This window comes from Chenopodium quinoa, unplaced genomic scaffold (assembly GCF_001683475.1).
Source record: "Chenopodium quinoa cultivar QQ74 unplaced genomic scaffold, ASM168347v1, whole genome shotgun sequence".
Lineage (NCBI taxonomy): Eukaryota > Viridiplantae > Streptophyta > Magnoliopsida > Caryophyllales > Amaranthaceae > Chenopodium > Chenopodium quinoa.
The window spans coordinates 946832-955363 of NW_018742963.1; positions in this window are offsets into that span (position 1 = coordinate 946832).

Sequence of the window (8532 nt, forward strand, 5' to 3'; positions counted from 1 at the left end):
ACTTTGAGAAGGGCTTGGAATATTCAAGGCTCGTGAATGAGGAATGGTGTTTGTTTAGGAAAAGTATGTATGTTGGGATGTGTTTAGGCTAAGGCTAAGAAAGAGAGAGAGAAAATCTTAGAGATAAATTAGATGATGATTTTTGGTGATTTAACTTGTTGATGATTGAAAGGGTGAAACGAATTCGAATAGGAATAAAACCCCTTCGATGGACAGCAGTTTTTGTGATTTTTGTTTTTATCATAACTTTTGATCCAGAAATCAAAATAAGTTAAATAATATGTCGTTGGCAAGCTCTTGAAGTCTACTTTCCAACCCAATTAGAATCAGATTAAAATCTTTTGTAGATTAAAAGATATGGCCGAAATAGTAGGACGGTATCAGTTTTGGATAGAGTTTGGTATTTCATTCATATCTTTTTCGTTATAGCTCGGAATTGGAATTATAATATATCATTAGAAAGATAATTTCAAGGCCTATCCAATCATCCAAGATTTGGATAAAAATTATGATACACGAAAATAATATCTGACTGTCTTTCAATTTGAATAGAACAAGGATTATCAAAAAGAGAAGTTTTATTTAATTTCAAACTCTTGATATTTATCTTTCAAAAAAGATAGATTAGAACCTTCTAGAGACCTCTAGAAGCTCCCAATAAATCCTAATTGGTTTAGAATTGGGATTAAGGTTAATGGACCCTCCATATGATCATTGGGTCGTAGGTAAGGTGGACCTAGGTTCGGTTTGGGCTTGGTTTAGTATTTTGGCCATAACTTTTTCGTTATAAGTCGGATTTGGGCTTATAATATATCGTTAGAAAGCTCTTTTCAATCCCCATCCAGCTACACAATTATTGGACCAAGATTTTTGACCAAAATAAACTAGTTTGGACGATTTTATAAAAAGGACACGAAATGAATGATTTTTGGGTTTAAAGGCACGAAATAGATGATTTTGGCTAAAAACATTTTTAGGAAAGGTTAGAAATGGTTAATGTTTCGAGGTTTTTGGAGTTCCTCGGGAGAGTTACAATCCCTAGTATGCGCAGCCGACGCAGGTACCTGCAAAACAACGGAGACTCTGGTTGGTGGGAGCTCCGCCTCCGACGATCAAGTTAGTATACGTCCGGAGTAGTTAATTGTACGGGAATGGTAAATACTTCTCTCGGGTTCGGAGAGAATTCCGCAATGAATATTGCTCGGTTTTTGTGTATAGTGTTTATGGGTGAATTTATGAATGCCCAATAAATGAGGTTTGGTCCACTATTTATAGTGGGTGAACCTGTCCCTCATTTAGGGTTCCATGGACACGTGTCACTAGGGGATTGGAGCCCTGTAGACCTCTGAGAGGCTGCCACGTGTCGAAGGGCCATTGGGCCACGTGTCTAGGGTAGTTTTTTACCCTAAACATTTGCCCCTCACAGGTGTGACGTGGCTTAGCCACGTGTCACTTGTCACAGGTGTCATGCTCTGGGGAAGTGACGGTTGGTCTACTTCCCGCCTCTCTCTCTTCTCTCTCTCTTTTTTTTTTCTTTTTTTTTTTAATTTGAATTTGAATGTTTGAGGCAGAAGGTGGCGGTTCGCCTTCTGGGTTTCTCTATAAATAGAGGCATTATTTTCTCTCCTCCTCACTTTAACAAACTTGCAAAAATTTTCTTGAGAGCTCTAATACCGGATGCTTTTGCGTTCAACCAACTACTTTGATTCAGACGTATCAGGATACCGGTTAAGTACTTTGATCATCTCACTAAGGTACCGTCTGACTTAGTCGTTTTCTTCTTTTTGATTTCAAGTAGAGCCACAGCCGGTCTTACACCGTCTGGGGCACCTTTAAGCAATTTCTTTCACAAATCGCATGCACTAGACCCACAGCCAGTAATATACCGGCTAGGGCATCTTCAAACAACTGTCTTACAGAATTGCATTTAATAGACCCTCAGCCGGAAATGTTCCGTCTAGGGCATTTCTGAGCAACCTTCATAATTTGCTTTCTGTAAACCACAACCGGTCTTTATACCGCCTAGGGCATCATCAAACAATTTTTTGATTTGCATTCATAAGACCATCAGCCAACCTTGTTCCATCTGGGGTACTTTTGAGCAATTTTCTTCAAAACTGCATCTTATAGACTCTCAGCTGGTCTTACACCGTCCAGGGTATCTTTGAGAAGACTTCATAATATGCTTTCCATAGACCCATAGCCGGTATTTATACCTCCTGTGACATCTTTAAGCAGTTTCTTTATTTGCATTCATAAGACCCTCACCCGGCCTTGTGCCGTCTGGGGTACTTTGAGCAATTTTCAAAAAGGCTCTATAGACACCGTCTGGGGTTTCTTTGAGCAGTCTTCATAAACTGCCTTCTATAGATACCGCCTGGGGTATCTTTGGGCAAATTCCTTTAAAAATGCCTAATCATCTGCCTTATAGCTTTCTAAACAACCACAGCCGGACACATCTGTGGTATCTTTGAGCGATCCTCTTCGAAAAACGCCTGACTGTTTGTTTTGTTTTTCAGCTTTCACAACATAAACAACTGGATGCTACCGCCTGTGAGATCTTCAACCCACACTTTGGGATAACGGTTGCCTTCTATACAAACTTCTTTACTACTTCAAGGTACCGTCTCTGCCCTTCGCAACTCTTTGAGTTTTCCCGGTTGTGTAGTTTGTACAGAATAAATGGGCTCTCCCATAACACACACGGCACAGCTTAAGACAGAGGTCAGCCGGTTACCTAGGACGGCTGAGTCTAGGACTAGGGATGCCATCGGGGGGTGTTTGGACCACCCTTACTCTACTTCGAATCCGACCGTATCTGTTCATGTGCAGGACAGAATGGCTCGGACCAAATGGACGGCAATTGACCCTGACTACCAGTCCGATAATGCAGTCGTGGATCCAACTGCCTCTGTTAATAATGACCAGGCCGAAGAACCGGCTGGGAATATACCAAGTGAGGTACCAAGTGAGGTACCGGGTGTGCCGAGTACACCTAGTGACGATATCCTTGATGAATCTGACTCAAATGGTGAAGATTCCGGCTCTGATGAGTCTTCATCCGAATCAGCCGACACTATTGAGGAGGACGCCTATAAGTGGCCGGCTGTTATCAACCCTACTGAAGCAACTATGACCGCCAGGGATGTGGTCACCCTGAATGCCACTTTTCCTGCGTTCTTGGAAAAGAAACCGATTGGGGAAGGCTGGGAGGTTAGGGTCCCGCCTGCAGATGCCACAGTTGTCTGGGAAGACGATTTGGAACATGCCGAAAACTATTTCGGTTGATATGAGGCGGCATTCAAAGCCGGCCTCCGGTTCCCCCTCCATAATTGTATAAAAGCCATTCTAAGGGGGTACAACTTAGGTGTCTAGCAGCTGACCCCACACTCTTGGGTCAACATACTAGGATACATAGCCGCCTGTGAGATGCAGGAAATAAAGCCTAGGTGGGAGGCATTTGCACACATGCACTACCTCAGCCGGGCACCAGGCGGCTGGAATGCGTGGTATACTTTAACCACGCACCCGGAATATATGATGACCTTGGACAAGCCGTCCAAGTGGAGTAGTTGGAAGAGTAAGTTCTACGTAGTCTCTTCACCGACTCCCCAATTAAATCGCCGGCTGCGTACCTATAATAAGAAACCGGTTCTTCTTGGGAAGAAGTGCGCTCTTCCAAAGGTGCCGGAGGAGGCCTGGGACCAAATAATGGAGACGGGTCTCTTTAAGAAGACGACCCTCCCTCTAGATGATGGGAGTGTTATTGTAGCTCCCAAGTTCTGGGTACCTCTCCCGGATTGGTTCAAAGATGAGGCGTTCCTGTCCACCTGTCATCTTAGTACTATGTTTACCAAAAGTAGGTTATCTTTTCATCCGGTATACTTTGCTGTTTGCTTGCCTCATCCGGGTATTTACTTGCTCTTTTCTTTTCTTTTGCAGAATAAGCTTTAGAGATGTTGCCGGCTAAGAAGACACCGGCTACCTCAGCTGCTGCCATCAGGAAGGAGCAGATTGAGAAAAAGAAGTCGCAGCTGGCGGCTAAGGACGGCGGGGTAAGCTGCATTCTCTTTTGTCCATCGCCGGTTGTACTACTTTGGTATGAGTTCGTGACTAACCGGTCGACTTTCCATTTTTTTAGGCCGGAAACCAAAATGTTCCATGCTCCCTGTCCAAAATGCTGAAGAGGACGGCTGGTAAGATACCCCAGCCAGCTGCTAAGGCACCAAGGGTGCCGGTTCGTACCCCTGCCCCATCTTTTGACAGGCCATCTAGAGGGGACAGGCCAACCTCTGGAGGCAAAAGCCTGAGAGGTCTCATCCCGGCCACTGAGGCGGTGGTCGAGGCAGGAAAGGAGTCGAGTACTCCGGCTGGTCAGGGCCAGACCACAACTGGCTCAAATGCGGCCGGGGGGGAGCTAACCCCTCAGCAAGATAAAGGTGTGGCTTCCACCTTCGATCCCCCCTGGCCGCTTGGGCCTCTGCGAGTCAAGTCCCAAGTCAGCCAATCCGGGGATTCCTCAGGCAGCCGTCAGAATGTAGGAACCGCCTATGCCCAGTACCTGACCCATGACTCTGTTACTGCAGATGCCACCTCAACGTGGCCCAACTTCCATCAATTCGGGAAGAGGATGCTCCGGACCCTCACCCGGTCCGAGAAGGAGGCAGTGCCGGGTGTGCACCAGGTCAACCTTGACCATATCAATTCTCTCCTGGCAGAGGTAATAAACCGGCTGTTTTTTTTGTTTGTATAGCTTTCTTTTACCGGATATGCTTGTCATGAATGGGACTAACTTCTTTTCCTGTTGATGTTGCAGGTGATGCTGCGGGTGGACGGTCTAGGCGTGCCCTTGCGTAAAAAGCAAGAGGAGGTAAGGGATGCCCAGAAACGAGCATCTGACCTTATTGATGTCTGTCAGTTCAACGCCATTAAATATGACATGGAAACTAAACGCCAGGAGATGAAACAGAAGGAGCTTCTCAAGGAAGCTAAGGCGGCTGCTGAGACGGCAAATAAGAAGGCGTTGACCTCGAGCTCCAGGTCAACAACCTCAAAGCCGATCTAAAGGCATTGGGGGAAGCCGACAAGGAGAACACTGGGCTATGCTTGGAAGTTAGCCGGCTGAAAAATGAGCTTGCCCTGAGCCAGGCGGCTTACAAAGAAAAGCTAGCAACCGAACAGCGACGTTTAGTTGTTGAGAACAAAGCTGACTGCGAGGAGCGCATCAAGCTGGCTTGGAGGCTGATCCATCCGGAGGTCAAGTATGACTTCTTCAACCTTAGGTACCAGTATGCCACTGCGGTATACGATGCCAAGGTCCTTGGCCAAGACCCACCTGCTCCATTTAAAGAGTGGGCTGGTATAAGTGAGGAGGGCGACCAGCCGGAGGCTTAGGAACAACAGGCGGAGGTTCAGGACCAGCCGACTCAAGACCAGCAGCAGCAACAGTAGATTTCATTTTTATTTCCTCCTTTTACCGGCATGTGAGCCGTGTATTTTCAATGTATTTCCCCGGTCAAGGGACCGGCTGACATTTGATCTTCAATATATACATTTCCGACTTAGTCGGTTCTCTATTCACCTTTTGCAATTTAGTTTATTCGCAATTGAATTTTAATCTGTACAAGTAATATGACTCATACGGTTTACCGGGTGTGTTGGCTATACTTGCCCCTGGGCGGATGTCTGCTGACATTCCAAGTAATATGTAGACAGTCGTCCATATAATCACCCGGTTTCCTGGTTTCGAATATTGGTTGACTGGATTAGCAGACGGTGCCTGCTAACCAGTGTTCCTTTGAGCCGGCTGGGGTGTAATCATTAAGCACCCCTTTCTATGCCATTAGATTGTATGCGGCCAATTTTTTGACCGGTTGTTGGCATTTCAACCTTGGATTCTAAGTGCTAAGGTTTAGACCTTGCTAGATTCGATAGCATAACCGTTTGGGGTGCTTTTGGGCAAAAGCTGGTTATGGCATGACCAAGATTTCATGTGTCGTCTGTACTATCTGGTAGTACGGGCGGCTGTATTTTTCTGTTTGGGGTACCGGTTGTATTACTATGAAGTAAAGCCCGGGAGTACCGCTTTGCAGAAATGCGGTTGTAGTGTTTGCAATGTAGACCGGTCGTATCTTGGTTACAATGGATCATTCAAACAGCCGCCAGTTATCTTTAACCTTAGTCGGTTAGAACAATGTACCACCCGGAAGGGAGATGTTCTCTTCGACGAATTCACCCCAAATGGGCGTCGCCGGATGCCTGCTCATTTGGAGCAGGCGGTTTAAATTTAAGCTGGCCAGTTGGCCTTATTATCTTATAGCTGCCGCTTGTGTTTTACACGGGTCATGGCGAATGCCGCCTGTGTTTTGCACAGGACATGGCGAATACCGCATGTGTATTGCACAAGACATGGTGTAAGTATGCATAGGAAAATTTGGAAATAAAGCACTCTCATTGAAATACTCTATTTACAAAAATTTACAATTTCTCAGAAGTATTACTTTTTCAAGTTGTCTACATTCCAAGTTCTGGCTAGCTCCCTACCGTCTGGTGTCTCCAAGCGGTAGGTTCCGCCTCTGACTTCTTCAAAAATCCGGTAGGGGCCCTCCCAATTAGGAGTTAGCTTCCCTTGCTCATTTGCCTTACCGGTTGCCTCCATTTACCGTAGCACAAAGTCCCCCACTTTGAGGGGCCGTTTGTGTACTCTTTTGTTGTAGGCCCTCGTCATTCTCAGACGGTATATCTCATGACGCAAGGCGGCGTTGCCCCTGTGCTCCGGGAGTGAGTCCAATGCAAGACGCATGGCCTCTCAATTAGCCTCTTCATCATAGAGCATGACTCGGAGTGTTGGCTCGTAAAGCTCAATAGGCAGAATGGCTTCAGTGTCGTATGTCATGAGAAATGGGGTTTCACCGGTTGCTCCTTTTTCAATTGTTCAGATGGCCCAAAGGACGTGAGGTAACTCATCCGCCCAAAGACTGCCAGCTCTCTCAATTTTCTTTTTTATGCCGTCTGAGATGAGCTTGTTGAAGGCTTCAACTTGGCCGTTTGCCTAGGGCTGGTCAACGGATGCAAAGTAATGTGAGATCCCTTGATCTCCCAACCAGCTCTTGAGGGTAGGCGTTTCAAACTGAGGGCCATTGTTAAAGACCATAGACATAGGAACCCCAAACCGGGTGATGATGTTTCTCCAAATGAAGGAGATGACATCCTTTGTCTTAATGCCCTTGACCGCCTCTGCCTCAACCCATTTGGTGAAGTAATCCACATCCATAAGGATATATTTTCTTCCGCCTGATGCAGGCGTATAAGGACCTAAGATGTCCATGCCCCATTTTTCAAATGGAACCGGGCTATAGATGGCCGTCAGGTCTGTTGCCGGACGCTGTATGATCCAGCTAAACCTCTGGCACTTGTCACATTTCTTCACCAATTCCATGGCGTCTGCCTCAAGAGTGGGCCAAAAATAGCCTTGCCTCCTGGCCCTTTTTGCTAGAGTTCTGCCGCCTATATGTGAAGCACAGAAGCCCGCGTGCAGATCCTCTAGCACCTCTTTTCCCCTTTAAGGGGTAACACACTTCAGCAACGGCTGGAGGTAACCATTTCTGAAGAGCTCCCCCTTGTACATTTCGAAGCTCAAAGCTCGCTTCTTTAATGCTGCCGCCTCTGAAGGGGCATCCGGCAAAGTGTCGTCTACCAAATAATTCCAGATGGGGTCCATCCAGGTAGAGCTTCGGTCAAGAACTCCAATGGGATCATGTTCAATGCTTCTTTTTTCCATGACCTCCCAAATGACTGACCTAGGCGTATCACAAGTGGCGGATGAGGCCAGTTTTGACAATGCATCCGCCTGGTTGTTCTCTGACCGGGGCACCTGACTTAGATGAAATTCATCAAGTGTCCCAGCCTCATCTTTGACCGCCTAAAGATACTTGATCATTGCCGGATGGGTGGCCTCATAGTCACCGTTGAATTGGCTAACGATCAGTTGGGAATCTGAGCAGGCGTCAACTTTTCTTGCCCCCGCCGCCTTACACATGTGTATACCGGCTAGCAGGGTCTCATACTCAGCTTCATTGTTTGAAGCTTGGAATTTGAACTGTAGTGCATATTCATATGTATCCCCTTCCGGTGATTTGCAAATTACGCCTGCACCACAGTCGTTCATTGTAGAACTCCTGTCTACGAATAACTTCCAAACTTGATCAGTATTTTTCCGGCTGTGTCGGCCTAGTCATTTCAACAATGAATTCGACAAAAACCTGAGCTTTCACTGCCCCGCCTAGGTTCGAAAGTTATCTCCAGGCTTTGTATTTCAACAGCCCACTTGATCATTCTGCCGGATGACTCTATAGTAGTCATTGGACGTTTGAGTGGCTGTTCAGTATAGACAATAACCGGATGAGCCAAAAAGTAGGGTTTCAACCACTTGAATGCTTTGTAGAGGGCCAGCCCAAATTTTTCAATCATTGGGTACCGAAGCTCAGCATTTCTGAGAACATGGCTGATGAAATACACCGGGAGCTATTTTCC